Genomic DNA, 16587 nt, shown 5'->3' with positions numbered 1-16587 from the left:
GCAATGGGATGATTAGCGTCAGGAGAAGAGTGGTGAGGAGTGGGCGAAGCGCTGAGAGTTGGACCTCCGCTGTTAGGACTCATTAGATGGACGAGGGAGACCCCAGGTGGGCTCGCCTCGATCTGAGGACTTGAGCGGTCAGGAGAAAGGATCACTAGGGGAATGCCTTCAGAAGCTTGTTGATCAGTGAGAACTCCCTTGAGACGAGGTGAGGGCCCCGCATCACCCATAGGGACCGTTTCTTCTTCGCCTCCCAGGTCTTGGCGAAGGGCAGGTGCTTCACCAACCTTGGGCCTCTTGGTTTTCTTCTTTTTCTTCTTCAATTTCTGAGGCGAGGAAGTCTCGGCCCCAGACTTTCCATCTGGGCCAGGATCAACCCTTTTGGATTTTCGGGACTTTTTTGAGGGAGAAGGCTGAGTGGTATTATCGTTGGACCTGAGAACCAGATCATCAGTTGCAGGCGGTGGGGCTGGGCCCGGTATAGCTTCTCCAGACCCAGCAGCGTCTAGGGCGGGGTCAGTTGAGGAGGATCCTTTGACCTTCTTCAATGGAGGAACGGCAGCCTCAGCGTCAGGATCAGCGACAGCGCGTTTCCTCTGGATCACCTTGGTATTAAAAATAGGAGGAAACTCAGGTGAATCAGAAGCCAGGGCGCGCTGAAACGCGGCTTCAGTAAAGTTTATTTCTTCTAGGAATGAGCGGAGGGTGTTCTCGCGGGCAGCCTCAAGCAACTGTGAGCATTCAAGGATGGGGAACCCGGCGAAAAAGCCAAGGATGGCTTTGTCTTCGTTGCTCAGTGACGCATCTAACGGCGGTGGAACGTCGCGGGGACTCTCAGTCCAGTAGAAAGGGAACAGAGCAGTCCCGTCTCGGCAGGTGAAAGCTTCAGGATAGGTGGGGTGCATGATTGTGCGAAAGTATCGGCGCCCAGGCCCCCTCTTGACGTTACTCTTGAAAGGATGGAGGCGCTGCCGGCCCGTGCGGGATTTCAGAGAAATCCACCCAGGATTTTCGGTCTTCAAGGATTTCGGCTCCACGTCGTAGAAATAGAAGAAATAGGAGGTTTTCGCTTCAAGACCAATGGCGTTATAGAGAATCTCGAAGCATCGAATGAAGGCCTAGACGTTCAAATGAAGTTGGCACGGAGCTACGTTGATCTCCCTCATAACCTGACAGAGGAAGGGAGAGAAGGGTAGTTTGATTCCCAGATTAAGGAAGAAATATTCATAAACGTAGAAGAAGTGGGGCTGTTCCGCGCCTTGCTCGATCGCGCGGCACTTCCAGGGACGGCGGATGACCAAGCCCCGGCCGGTGATGAGGGCATCCTCAAGGGACTTCTCGATAGAAAAGGGGGTTTGAATAGCGTTTTATAACTAAAAACTTAACCCACTTGAGATTTAAATAAATCTCTTCAATCACCAATGATAAAAGTGCAGAGATAAGAGATAAGGAAAGCATACAGATGATTTTATCCTGGTTCACTTGATAAATCCCTCAAGCTAATCCAGTCCACCCATTAAGGTGATTTCTTCCTTCTTAGAATGAAGGCAATCCACTAATCAGAGTTTTGTTACAACTGCACTTGCTACCTGCAAAGTGACTAACAATACACTGACTTAGCTACCACTAAGATTCACTCTCTTAGTCTTCTCTAGGATCCGATCAACCTTGATCTCCTAAAGGTAAAACAAACAACTGTTTGAAGGTTTTGGGTTTACAAATAAATGCTTTTTTGAAATTTAATAGTAAACACACTTAGTTCTATTGAAGAAAGATTGCTAAGAAGATTTTAAATATTTCTTGCGCGTGAATAGGTTTCTTAGGCGACATCTTTCAATCTTCAGCCTCTTTATATACTCCAAGGATTAGGATTTGAACGTTGCATGGAGATGCTAACGTTGGAGGGCAGATCTGGGATTTCCAGATTCTGCTGTGGCTGAATCAGTTAGGTAGGGTCGTTAGGAAAGGTACAATTGCTTTTGTACTGTGGATAGCGTCACGACCTTTATCCTTGTTGACTTCTGATCAGAGTGACGCTTCATCTTGGAACTTGTGAAGCTTGATTATCATAGTCAGAGGGAAGCTTGGATCCTCTGACCTTTGTACCTTCTGCTTCTGGACTCAGAGGATAAGTACTTGGTCTTCAGAGCCAGCTTACTCTTGGACTTCATAATCTTCACTACTCAGCTTCTGATCCTTCAGAGCGTCTAGTGAGCTGAATCCATATAAGAGTTTTATGATCTTCAGATCTTCTGAAGCTTGATCTACTGTTCAGATTGAACATAGTACGTGCGAAAGCGTTGCAGAGGTTACTCTTTGAACATTGTGCTTATGAAATATGTGAAGTAGAACCAGAATCTTGGCCTGTCATTTGAACACTCAGAAAACAACGTTAGAGTACCATAATTGTTCATACTTAATAGTTAACTTGTAATCATCAAAACATAGAGTTGTACTACTAGATCAGAATTTGATCTTACAATCTCCCCCTTTTTGATGATGACAAAACCAAGTATTTTGATGAACAATTCTTAAACAATAAACTGAATTCACTCAGAGTTTAGAGAATAGGGAAAAACTTATCCTGAGGTGAATGATTTATGTTGCTCAATCTGAATCCAAGTCACAACTTGATTCTGAGCTTAGCTTCCCCTGAATCTAGGACTTAATGAAAATATTAGTAATATCAAGATTCTGAGCTAAATAATACAAGAGTTCAGAGTACGAATATATGACATAGATGAGATGAAATAATCAGAGCGCATAAGTATTCAGAGTCATGAGTGATGACCCTATTTTGTAGTGTTTTTAGGGTCATTTCTTTGCTTATTTTGAGTCTTTTTGTGGAGTCTCATGTAGTGTTTCATGCATTCTCATGCATTTTTATCTTTCTTTGTGTCTTTGCTTTGTTTTAGTAATTTTGTGGTTTTATAGGGACTTTTCTTGCATTATAAGTAACTTTAGGACTTGCATGTGTTCCCTTTGATAATTGAGGCCCCTCTTTGCTAACAAAGCTCTTTGAGCTTCTGGATTTTCCTTGCCTTGTGTTTCAAGTTTTCAGATCAATAACTGAAGGAGAAGGAAGGTCAAGAGGCTTGGGATTAATGGAAGACTTGATGGAGCTTGAAGAGAAGTTAAGAAAGAAGTCAAAAAGCCTTTTTCAGCGAGTACGAGCGCCTAGGCGCTTGAAATGGGCGCCTAGGCGCCAGGCATAATATGGAGGGGATCTGGGGAGAGCGCCTAGGCGCTTATAACCAGCGCCTAGGCGCCAATTGCCTTCCAGAGGCATGTTTTTGGGCTGTAATTGGCGCTCAGGCGCTCTGAATTGGCGCCTGAGCGCCCAGACTCGTTTGTTTTGCCTATAAATTGGTTTTTAGGCATTTCTCTTGGAACCTTTTGTAAAATTCACATATTGTAATAAGGTAGAAGATAGGGTTTTAGTTCTGGAGCTTGAGGAGCTTTCTCTAAGTCTCATGATCCAGGTTTTATCCTTATTTTCTTGTATGGATTTCATAGCCATGCTTTGCTAAACACCTTTTTGCTTTGGGTTCCTTGTAAGACTCTTGATGTTTTAATCTTATTTCCTTTTTCTTCACATGAATCTTCTGAGTAAACCCTTGAATTCCATATCTATGCTTTATGTTTCAAGTTAGATCATGAGCTAGCTTTATGCTTTTCTATAATATAATGGAAATTTGTTATAGATTAGGGACATGATATGGGATTGCCTCTTCTATGCTTGCTACTAGGAATAGAGTAGGGGTTGGGGTTTGTTGGCCTGAATTGCATGCTTAGTGCCTTTAGCAAATGTTTAGGTTGTCAAGGAATTGAACCTATCTTTTGACTTTAGAGGATTGTCTATACAAGGCATTGATAGATGATTACATAGGCTATAGCATCAAGGAGAGACTCAGAATTTTTGTGGGAAGAATAGGTTAATTTAAAACTGATTTAGTTAAGCAAGAACCCAAGGCAAGATCACCATTGTTATCACACACTTACATTTCTTAAGTTTGTCACTCAATCACTTGAACAATCAACCCTTAAAACGGAATTTTATTTGCTTTCCAACCGTGAACTCGAACCTTAAACTGAATTGCCACACCAATTCCCTGTGGTTCGATAATTTAAAACCGGGTGAATTCCGTACACTTGCGGATTAACCAACAATGAGCAGAGTAAAGATATCAGAGTCAACTAATATCACTTTAGAGAAAGTGAAAATTTATTCCTTGTATTTGCCTAATGACACATCTATGGTCATAAAGGTGGAACTCTTAAATTCTCCAAAAGGAAAAAGAAATCACACTAGCACAGCTTACACATCAAAAACTGGGTTATACTCCCCCTTTTTGTCATAAGCAAAAAGCATGGGGTGTGAAAAACTTAGCTTGAAGTACAAAGTATTCCCCCTTAGAGAAGGTCTAAGTTTAAAAAGATGGAGAAAATAAAATTTAAAGAAAACATATTTAATTAATGAATGCATATGCAGAAGATTAAATGAAGAGGTTGAACGTTTACCACCGGCCAAGGAGTTAAGGTAAACTTCTGTTACCAATAAATAATCCTTGAGAAACTGCTTCAGCATTAACTTCTGTAGACTGAACTTAGCTGATAAATAGCTGTGAAACCATATCATTCTTCACATCTCATTTTCACTTGAACTTAGAATTGCAATGGCATCCGTCATAGCATGCATCGAGCAGTTGAGGAAGAAAGCCTTTGATGAAGATCTCTTCATCAATGTACGCCATCCAGTGGAACCGGGCGTCTATGGACAGCATCCTCAGACGCTGTAAGACCCAAGTTTTTAAGTTTTGGATAAGGGAATAAAATACAAGAGTTTATTGGATGAAATAAATTTATGAAAGAGAAGGTTCAGGAAAAGTCCAAGGATTATATCAAAACCGATAAAAGTTATAGCACGACTAACGTTCGCCTAATCTTAGGTCGAAGACCCTAGTGAATAGTTAATTTATACTTTAGGACACGATGGAAACTAATTCCAAAAAAACCTCAGAGAAATATTAGAATTTCTCTTATTCGTCTATAAACAAGTATTTCGACGCGAAACCCTGGAACGTACGAACGTCAAATTCCAATTCTCGGAAGTTTGCCGAAACGGAATCCCTGATAGTTCGAGAAACCTAAGATCGACGAACGATGAAGACTTTTTCTATTCGGAGCTTCAAATGAAGATTCCACCCGCGTTCGCCTATTTCTCTCGTTATTTCTAATCTTTCTTCAGAAGGAAGTTTTCTCATCCGACATCCACTGCAAAAAGTAACTTATCGGGTAAAATAGTTTTACACCGACTTTGCGTTAGTCACCTAAAATACAAGGAAACCTCTGTTGAGTTTTGGAATTCTGTCGCCAAAACCTATCTTAGAACTCACGGAGAATGAAGCCGGAAAAATAGGAATCATTCTTATATTTTTATTTTAACTCTATGAGTTAAATCCTCCGGTATCTAAACTAATCTGTACTGGTTTACAAAATATCTTCTCAAAATATCTCCCTAAAATATCTATTCGTTCTTATCCAGTCTTTGATAAATATCTATTCATTCTTATCCAATCTTTGATAAATATCTATTCGTTCTTATCCAATCTTTGATAAATATCTATTCGTTCTTATCCAATTTCTGATAAATATCTATTCAACCTTATCCGATCCTTGATAAATATCTACTCATCCTTATCTAATCTCTACAAAATATCTTTACAAAATATCTTTACCAAAATATCTTCTCAAAAATATCTATCCATCCTTATCCATCCACCAATGCATCCTTATCCAAACTTTGCAAAATATCTCCATTTCCTTCACTATATATAGGTTATAAGCTAGAAAATGAAAATTTTGCAAAACTCACCCATTTCTTTCCCCAAAACCGCGGCCAAGAGAGGAGAAGAGGAGGAAGTTGATCTTCGCGAATTCTTGCCCGTTTGCTTCACCGATCGTTGCTAATCGAAAATGTAAGACCCAAGTTTTTAAGTTTTGGATAAGGGTAATAAAATACAAGAGTTTATTGGATGAAATAAATTTATGAAAGAGAAGGTTCAGGAAAAGTCCAAGGATTATATCAAAACCGATAAAAGTTATAGCACGACTAACGTTCGCCTAATCTTAGGTCGAAGACCCTAGTGAATAGTTAATTTATACTTTAGGACACGATGGAAACTAATTCCAAAAAAACCTCAGAGAAATATTAGAATTTCTCTTATTCGTCTATAAACAAGTATTTCGACGCGAAACCCTGGAACGTACGAACGTCAAATTTCAATTCTCGGAAGTTTGCCGAAACGGAATCCCTGATAGTTCGAGAAACCTAAGATCGATGGACGATGAAGACTTTTTCTATTCGGTGCTTCAAATGAAGATTCCATCCGCGTTTGCCTATTTCTCTCGTTATTTCTAATCTTTCTTCAGAAGGAAGTTTTCTCATCCGACATCCACTGCAAAAAGTAACTTATCGGGTAAAATAGTTTTACACCGACTTTGCGTTAGTCACCTAAAATACAAGGAAACCTCTGTTGAGTTTTGGAATTCTGTCGCCAAAACCTATCTTAGAACTCACGGAGAATGAAGCCGGAAAAATAGGAATCATTCTTATATTTTTATTTTAACTCTATGAGTTAAATCCTCCGGTATCTAAACTAATCTGTACCGGTTTACAAAATATCTTCTCAAAATATCTCCCTAAAATATCTATTCGTTCTTATCCAGTCTTTGATAAATATCTATTCATTCTTATCCAATCTTTGATAAATATCTATTCGTTCTTATCCAATCTTTGATAAATATCTATTCGTTCTTATCCAATCTTTGATAAATATCTATTCGTTCTTATCCAATTTCTGATAAATATCTATTCAACCTTATCCGATCCTTGATAAATATCTACTCATCCTTATCTAATCTCTACAAAATATCTTTACAAAATATCTTCACCAAAATATCTTCTCAAAAATATCTATCCATCCTTATCCATCCACCAATGCATCCTTATCCAAACTTTGCAAAATATCTCCATTTCCTTCACTATATATAGGTTATAAGCTAGAAAATGAAAATTTTGCAAAACTCACCCATTTCTTTCCCCAAAACCGCGGCCAAGAGAGGAGAAGAGGAGGAAGTTGATCTTCGCGAATTCTTGCCCGTTTGCTTCACCGATCGTTGCTAATCGAAGACCTTGAGGTAGGTAAACTATATCTCTCTTCTGATCGTCGTTTCTGTCGACTTCTCCTAAGTCTTTATGTGTCCAAAGTTTTGAGGTTTTTGGAAAATTGTCCAAATAGCTTGATTTCTTTGTCTAAACATCTTCCCTACGTGCTCAGGAGCACTTCTGTCGGATTAGTTTTTTCGTAATGTCGCCGGAATTCCGCCGGAATCAATTTTACCTCAAATACCCATTTTGGGGCAAAGTCTCAATCTTTTAGCTTAGAACTCTCGACTTGGCTTAGTGCTAGTAGGATTAGTTGTCATAAACGTCGTTGTTGACGTCCCCATCCAATTTGTTTTTCAAAAATCCAGTTTTGAAATTCTGAGTTTAAAATAATGACCAAACTACCCCTATGTCAGTTTTCGATCCGAAAATTTTTCCGAGCTTAGAACCGTCTTAGTTACGGCTTATGTTAACCTAGGAACCAAGTTTGATCGAAGAAAAATCGACCCTCCCAATTAAAGGAAGTGGCCGAGAGCTATATCAAGGGGGGGAAGAATCCGATTTTTTGAAAACTTGTCTTAACGCGTTAGATTGGCGTACCACGGAGTTGTAGTGTTCCGTGTGACCCTAGGACTTATTGTTTGCTGAGTTTCTGACTCATTGTGATTGATTTCTGTGAAATTTCTTTAAGGCTCGTTTGAGGAATTCGGAGGACTTGAGGAGGAAGATCGTGAAGGAAAGTTCAAGGAGCGAGCTGGAAAATCAACAGGTGAGGGCTACTCTCTGAATTACTAGCTAATGCTTTAGGTGTCGACGAATTCGACTTGATTTATGTGTTATGCACTTAATTGCTAATTGCCTGAAATGATTTCTGAGGCTTCGGCCGATCTTGTTGAGTACTTGATGCCATGATATTGTGTGCTAAATGATTCACATGTTATGTGCTAAATGGTTAATCTAGGATGTGTTGGAATATGCTGTTTATGTTTATTGATTGAGCTGATTTATTTATGTTACTCCACTTATATCTGTTATGCTTTAGAGTGAGGATAACGGGCATGTCATGCCGATTTTATTTTTGAGATTTTGGGAAAGTTTGATGGGACGGACCAAGGTTCGTACCCTATTATTTCTTTATGGATCGAGACCTTCTCAAAGGAAAATGAGCTTGAAAATGTTATTGGAAAAACCCCATTTGAATTCACGTAAGAACTTGGGTTGTTCTGTCTAAGGCAAGAAGGGCTTTTAATGAGGCATTGTGCCCGGCCAGCTTACCTGGGAACTCCTCGGGCCATTACTTGGGTGATGATGGACCTTTTGTTTTGAGACCCTCTCCAGGGAATCATTGGAATTATGGGATCTATGAAACTAATAGGATTGAGACGAAACTTAAACAATTTCATAATGAACCTCCATAATGTATTAAACAACCTCAAAACCCTTAATATAATGATAAAAGACTCAGACGAAAGTTTAGGGCTTGAACATAAGTGTTTTGAAAATGAGAAGTGTCGGCAAATCCAAGATTAGGAGAAACTCATAAGTTTCCGAGTATGCTTATACTCTTCCGCTCGATGAGCAATTTATTGTTTGGCTATCTAAAGTTTAGCCGGAGACTATAAGTTTCCAAGTACATTCGTACTCCTTCGCTCGATGAGCAGTTTATTGATTGGCTATCTAAAGTTTAGCCGGGAACCATGAGTTCCCAAGTACATTCTTCTTCTTTTGATTAATTCATTTTGTCGCAGAATCGACATTTGCCTTAGTGTAGGCTTTTTAGAGACATTAAGTTAGTTAGAACACGTGGCGATGTGTCGAGTGAGGTCGGAGACGTTGTTTGGCTAATCACTTGCATTCATGCACTCATTTTGAGGTTAATACACGGCGGATTACCGGACCTCGGTGGATTCCAAAATGGTCATAAGACCCGGATTTCCATATTTAGGACACTACGGTGGTCCTTAGTAGCAGACGAAATGGCAGACCTACGGGTTCACTGCTGATCTGACTACTTTTGTGTGGTGTAAGAGGCGCCCGAGCGGAATGGTCCCACTTTGGCCGGTGTTAGGGCTGACTCGATGGTGTCCATCCTTCTTCCGGAATGCATTTTGTTACCCAGCATTGCATTTCATGCAACATACATGCTGACTTAGTTGCTGAGTGTGATTGGTACCTGTTTATCCTACTTGAGGCATGCTAATTGTTATTATGATCTTTATATTCATTGTGATATATGCAACCCTAGGATGTTATCCCTAAACGTATAAGCCTGAGAGGCTAAATAATTATTACCCTATATATCTGGTTTTATTATTTATATAATTCTTTGGAGTTGACCCTCGCGTCTTCTGTGTGTGTTTGGGCGGACTACGCCATTGTCAGTTGAGTATGGCGGACCGGTTCACGATGGTTCACCCTTCGGGGGAAACTAGGTTGAAGAAGCTTGATCAGGGGGACTACGGTTCAGGGGTGGTCGACCCCGCTGGCCACCGAGCGACTTACTCGAGATGGGATTAGTGTAGGAGTAGTGTCGATGCTCTGACCGTCATGCTTCAGTTTTGGGGACAGGGTAGTTTCCTACCGGTAGCTTTTTGTGTGGTTTCCTATGGAGATCACAGAGAGCTGGTTGGATTTAGGGGGTCTTTTCTTAGGCCGCTGGGCCAACTTGTTCTCAGATTTTGAGGTTTAGTGTTGCGGACACAGTATTTTTACCTTGGTTTGTACTTTTGCCTACGGGCGTTACTCTCTTTTACTTTCCGTCACTGGAGGTTTACTCGTGACGTGGTTTACAACTTACAGTGGGGGCTGTAATCATATTGTATATTAGTTCTGTTATCTTCGTTTTAGAGTTTCATCTCTTTCTGTCTTTACTTACATTATCGAAAAAAAAATAATTCACGTTTTTCCGCTTAAGTTATTTCTATGTCATAAGTTTTTCACTCTGAACTCTTATATTATTTAGCTTAGAATCTAGACTTTTCTAACGTTTTCATCAAGTATTAGATTCAGGGGGAGCTAAGCTCAGAATCAAGCAATGACTTGAATTCAGAATGAGCAAGATAAACTATTCACATCAGGATAAGTCTTATTCTATATCTCTAAACTCTGAGTGAATTAAGTTTATTGTTTAAGAATTGTTCATCAAAAATCTTAGTTTTGTCATCATCAAAAAGGGGGAGATTGTAAGATCAAGTTTTGATCTAGTAGTACAACTCTATGTTTTGATGATTACAAGTTAACCTTTTGATATGAACAATTGTGGTACTCTAACGTGTTTTTCTGAGTGTGCTATTTACAGGCTCTGACCTCTATTCAATCTTACACAAATCAGAAGCACTGTGTATAAAGAGTGACCCAAGCAACGCTTTCGCATTCACCATGTTCAGTATGAACAGTGGAAAAGCTTCAGAAGTTTTGAAGTTATACAAACTCTGATGTGGACTCAGTCACTAGAAGTTCTGAAGATCCAGAAAGTCTGATAACCAAGAAACACTGAAGGTTCAGATGTTCTAATGGTGTAGAAGACTCTGAAGATCCAGAAGCTGAATAGTGGAAACTCTGATGTCCAGAAGCAAGAAACTCTGAAGACCATGTACTTCCCTCTGAGTTCAGAATCAGAAGATACAATGGTCAGAGGATCTGTGCTTTCCCTCTGACTCTGATCAACCGGCTTCACAAGTTCCAACATGAAGCATTCCCCTGATCAGAAGTCTCCTAGGTTTAAAGGTCAAGTCGCTATCCAAGTACAAAAGCAACTGTACCTTCCTGACGACCTACCTAACAGTCTCAGACACAGCAGAAGCTGGATTTTCCAGAACTGCCCTCCAACGGTAGCATTTCTCATGCAACGCTCAACCCTAATCCTTGGAGTATATAAAGAGGCTGAAGATTGAAAGAAGCTGCTAGAAGCATTACATACGCGCAAGACATATTCAAAGCTTTCTTTCATCTGAAATTCATTGTGTTTACTATTAGCTTTTTAGAAGCAAATCTCTTGTAAACAATTCTTTGATAAACAGTTTGTTTAGTTCCTTTAGGAGATCAAGTTTGATCGGATCCTAGAGAAGACTAAGAGAGTGAATCTTAGTGTGAGCTAAGTCAGTGTAATTGTTAGTCACTTGTAGGTTTCAAGTGCAGTTGTAACTCTTACCTGATTAGTGGATTGCCTTCATTCTAAGAAGGAAGAAATCACCTTCACGGGTGGACTGGAGTAGCTTGAGTGATTTATCAAGTGAACCAGGATAAAATCCTTGTGTGCTTTTCTATCTCTTATCTTTAGCACTTAAGTTCTCGAAAGATTTGTCAAAATCTTTAAGGTGGAAGCTTTATCTTAAAAACGTTATTCAAACCCCCCCTTTCTACCGTTTTTCATACCTTCACTCGATGCATGCTATGAAGGATGTCATTGCAATTTTAAATTCAAGAGAAAATGAGATGTGAAGACTGATATGGTTTAACCGCTATTTATAAGCTAAGTTCAGTCTACATAAGTTAATGCTAAAGCAGTTTCTCGATGATTATTTTTTTGGTAACAGATGTTTACTTTAACTCCTTGGCCGGTGGTAAATGTTCAACCTCTTCATTTAATCTTCTGCATATGCATTAATTAAATACGTTTTCTTTAAATTTTATTTTCTCCATCGTTTTAAACTTGGACCTTCTCTAAGGGGGAGTACCTTGTACTTCAAACTAAGTTTTTCACACCCCGTGCTTTTTGCTTATGATAAAAAGGGGGAGTATAACCCAGTTTTTGATGTGTAAGTTGTGCTAGTGTGATTTCTTTTTCTTTTGGAGAATTTAAGAGTTCCACCTTTATGACCATAGATGTGTCACTGGGCAAATACAAGGAATACATTTTCACTTCCTCTGAAGTGATATTAGTTGACTCTGATACCTTTTCTCTGCTCATGACTCTGAATACTTATGCGCTCTGATTATTTCATTTTATCTATGTCATACGTTCTAACTCTGAACTCTTTTATTATTTAGCTCAGAATCTAGATATTACTAATATTTTCATTAAGTCCTAGATTCAGGGGGAGCTAAGCTCAGAATCAAGTTGTGACTTGGATTCAGAATGAGCAACATAAACCATTCACTTCAGGATATGTTTATCTCTATTCTCTAAACTCTGAGTGAATTCAGTTTATTGTTTAAGAATTGTTCATCAAAATACTTGGTTTTGTCATCATCAAAAAGGGGGAGATTGTAAGATCAAGTTTTGATCTAGTAGTACAACTCTGTGTTTTGATGATTACAAGTTAACTATTAAGTATGAACAGTTATGGTACTCTAACGTTGTTTTCTGAGTGTTCAAATGACAGGCAAAGACTTTGTTCCTATCTCACATGATTCAGAAGCACAATGTTCAAAAAGTAACCTCTGAAACGCTTTCGCACGTACTATGTTCAAATCTGAACAGTAGATCAAGCTTCAGAAGATCTATAGATCATAAAGCTCTGATATGGATTCAGCTCACTAGAAGCTCTGAAGAATCAGACGCTCTGAAGGATCAAACGCTCTGAAGGATTAGAAGCTCTAAAGGATCAGACGCTCTGAAGGATCAGACGCTCTGAAGGATCAGAAGCTGAGTAGTGAAGATTATGAAGTCCAAGAGTAAGCTGGCTCTGAAGACCAAGTACTTCTCCTCTGAGTCCAGAAGTAGAAAGTACAAAGGTCAGAGGATCCAAGCTTCCCTCTGACTCTGATCATCAAGTTTCACAAGTTCCAAGATGAAGCATCACTCTGATCAGAAGTCAACAAGGATAAAGGTCATGTCGCTATCCAAAGTACAAAAGCAATTGTACCATTCTTGACGACCTTACCTAACTAATTCAGCCACAGCAGAACCTGGAAATCCCAGATCTGCCCTCCAACGGTAGCATCTCCATGCAACGTTCAAACCCTAATCCTTGGAGTATATAAAGAGGCTGAAGATTGAAAGATGCGGCCTAAGAAACTTGTTCACGTGCAAGCAATATTCAAATATCTTCTTAGTAATCTTTCTTCAAATATAACTAAGTGTGTTTACTATTAGCTTTCCTTTCCAAGAAGCATTTATTTGTAAACCCAAAACCTTCAAACAGTTGTTTGATTTACCTTTAGGAGATCAAGGCTGATCGGATCCTAGAGAAGACTGTTGGTAAATCCGCAAGTATATGAATCCACCCGGTTTTAAATATCGAACCACAGGGATTGTGAGTGAATAGATTCGGTTCAAGCTTTGAGTTTGAAGGTTTGTTTTATTGAGGCAAACATATGTCGAAGTAGTAATAAGGAAAAAGAAAATATAAATTCAGAAATGAAACAGAGAATGAAAAGAAATAGTGTTTTACTTTGGGTTTTTGCTCAACTAATCAATTCAAGAACATCATTCTAAGCACATGTTCTCATGAATCTCTCCTTGATGTTATAGCCTAAGCAACTACTTATCGATGCCTCGCATAGATAATTCTTTCAAACCAAAAGATAAGCCCAATTCCTTGCGTACTTAAACATTTGTTTGAAGCATAAAGATTGTTGGAACATGTTGCCATGCATTTTGTCAAAACAACCGATTGTCGAAGCAGATGCCGTGGCATCTGACCTCGTGAAGCTAGGGCATCAGTCCTCAGCTTGTGTTTCTGTTGTGGGCCCTCTGAAGATTTACTGAAGATATGTTTTTTAGTTACTTGAGGAGCAGGTAGCTATTCCAGAAGTTGTTGGGTTGTTATTTGTTGAAACAATCTTTGTTAAAAGATTGATTTCTATCTTTAATTGTGCAATAAGAAACCGAATCTATCAAGATTGCGTTTTGAATTGCTGTTGCTGAAATCTGTTTCTTCAGCCCATGCTAACCCTAGAGCCCATGCTACCGCTGCTGAAGTCTATAAAAGGATGAAGACCTAAAATATGAAGACTACCGAAGCTGATAGAGAGAGATCGAGTGTTTTAGGATTTGTTATTGTGCTTCGTTCTTTGTTAATTGTGAATCCTCTTTGCTCACTGATTCTATAAAGCAAAGAAGGGTTCTGTGTTGTTTGATTGCGTTCAAACTTTACTTGTTCATTGTATTCACCAATCACTGTGGCAGTGATTGAGAGAAAGTGAGAGGGGCTCTCATACTTAGGTTGAGATTCTAAGTAGAAATACACTGGGTAGATTAGGAAGTGAACTATGAACTGAGTTGTTCATGTGTGTCTGTAATTCCTGAATCTTGAGATAGTGGATTTCCTTTCTTTGGGTGCAAACCCTCCAGACGTAGGTGAAAGTTTTTCACTGAACTGGGTTAACAACTTCTGTGTGTTATTGGTTTGTTGTTAAGTTCTGTTTTACTGTTAAGCGATTGTCGAACCTCTTGTCCCAGCATCGTGCAGGACAATCGTATCAGAGGGAACCTGAATTTCAATTGGCATCAGAGCAGGAACCCTGTTCTGGTTGGGTGAGCTCCAGGGAGTTTTATTCAAGTTCTCATGGATAACAAGGAGGGATGATCAGTCAATAGGCCACCCATTCTGGATGGTACTAACTATGACTACTGGAAGGTTCGCATGACAGCCTTTCTCAAATCGATTGACAACAAGACTTGGAAAGCTATTGTCAAGGGTTGGAAGCACCCCACTAAGGCTGAGGTTGAAGGCACCTCTACTACTGTTGTGGAAAAACCTGAAGAAGAATGGACCAGTGTTGAAGATGAAGCTGCTCTTGGAAATTCAAAGGCTCTAAATGCTATCTTTAATGGAGTTGACAAGAATATGTTTAGGCTGATCAATACGTGTACTGTGGCAAAGGATGCTTGGGAAATTCTGAAAACTGCACATGAAGGAACTACTCGAGTAAGGATGTCAAGGCTTCAGATGCTTACTACTCAAGATTTGGTCATGTGGTACAACTCTATTTTTTGATGATAACAAGTATTTATTTGTGGATGAACAACTATGGTACTCTAACGTTTGTCTTGAGTGTTTTGACAAACAGGTTCTGATTCTGATACCAGAAGATATATTCATCAGAAGATCAGAAGATCTGACGATCAGAAGATCTGAAGATCAGAAGCTCTGAAGATCAGAAGATCTGAGGATCAGAAGTTCTGAAGATCGGAAGAGCTGAAGATCAGAAGATCTGAGGATCAGAAGTTCAGAGGATCAGAAGATCTGAAGACCAGAAGCTCTGAAGGATCAGGAGATCTGAAGGATCAGAAGCTCTAAAGGACCAGAGGCTCTGATGGTCCAGAGGCTCTGAAGGTCCAGAAGTTCTGAAGTTACGAAGGTTAGAGGATCCAAGCTTCCCTCTGACTCTGATCACCAAGCTTCACAAGTTCCAACATGAAGCGTCGTCAGATCAGAAGTAAATGGTTAAAGGCAAATGTCACTATCAAGGAGTACAAGAGCAGTGTACTATTCTGACAAGCATACCTACAAAGGTTCAGCCACAGCAGGTTCTGGAAGTTCCAAAAATGCCCTCCAACGGTCATATTTTCTCAACAGAAATATCATTTGCACCTTGGACTATTTAAGGCTGAAGAAGAGAAGAAAGACCGTGGAGAGAGAATTCAAGAGTTGCAATACAAGAAAAGATTCAAGCCTCTACTTTCTTCATCTGTTCTTATTTAGTTTACACTCAGCTTATTCAGAAGCAAACCTTTGTAAACACCAACCTCAAACAGTTGTTTGATTTTCCTTAAGGGACCGGGTAGGTCAGTATCCTTAAGAAGACTAGGATCTGTGTATCTTAATGGTGATTCCTTTAGGAGATCAAGGTTGATCGGATCCTAGAGAAGACTAAGAGAGTGAATCTTAGTGTGAGCTAAGTCAGTGTATTGTTAGTCACTTGTAGGTTTCAAGTGCAGTTGTAACAATTATCTGATTAGTGGATTGCCTTCATTCTAAGAAGGAAGAAATCACCTTAACGGGTGGACTGGATTAGCTTGGGGGATTTATCAAGTGAACCAGGATAAAATACTAGTGTGCTTCTCTCCTCTCTCTATCTTTATCCGCTGCATCATCTATCTCAGATAAACCGAAAAGATTTACTTTAAATCTTAAGGGGAAAGTTTTTATATTCAAAACTCTATTCAACCCCCCCCCCTTCTAGTCGTTTTTCACACCTTCAATTGGTATCAGAGCGCAAGTTCTGATTACCACACTTAACAGTGTTCAGTAGATCCGGGCCAGTGTGAAAAACTCATGGATTCCACCACTACTACAAGCAAATATCAATACAGTGCAAGACCACCTATCTTTGATGGTCAGAGATTTGATTTCTGGAAAGACAGAATCAAGAGCTTCTTTCTTGGCTTTGATCCTGATCTCTGGGATTTTGTTGTTGATGGTTACACCCCTCCTGTTGATAAACATGGTGTAAAGATCCCAAGGGAGAAGATGAGTGAAGATCAAAAGAAGGAGTTCAGGGATCATCACAGATCAAGAGTGTAAGGCCCA

The sequence above is a fragment of the Lotus japonicus genome, chromosome 5 (genome assembly GCF_012489685.1).
Source record: "Lotus japonicus ecotype B-129 chromosome 5, LjGifu_v1.2".
Taxonomy (NCBI): Eukaryota; Viridiplantae; Streptophyta; class Magnoliopsida; order Fabales; family Fabaceae; genus Lotus; species Lotus japonicus.
Note: the sequence above shows the minus strand (reverse complement) of the source record.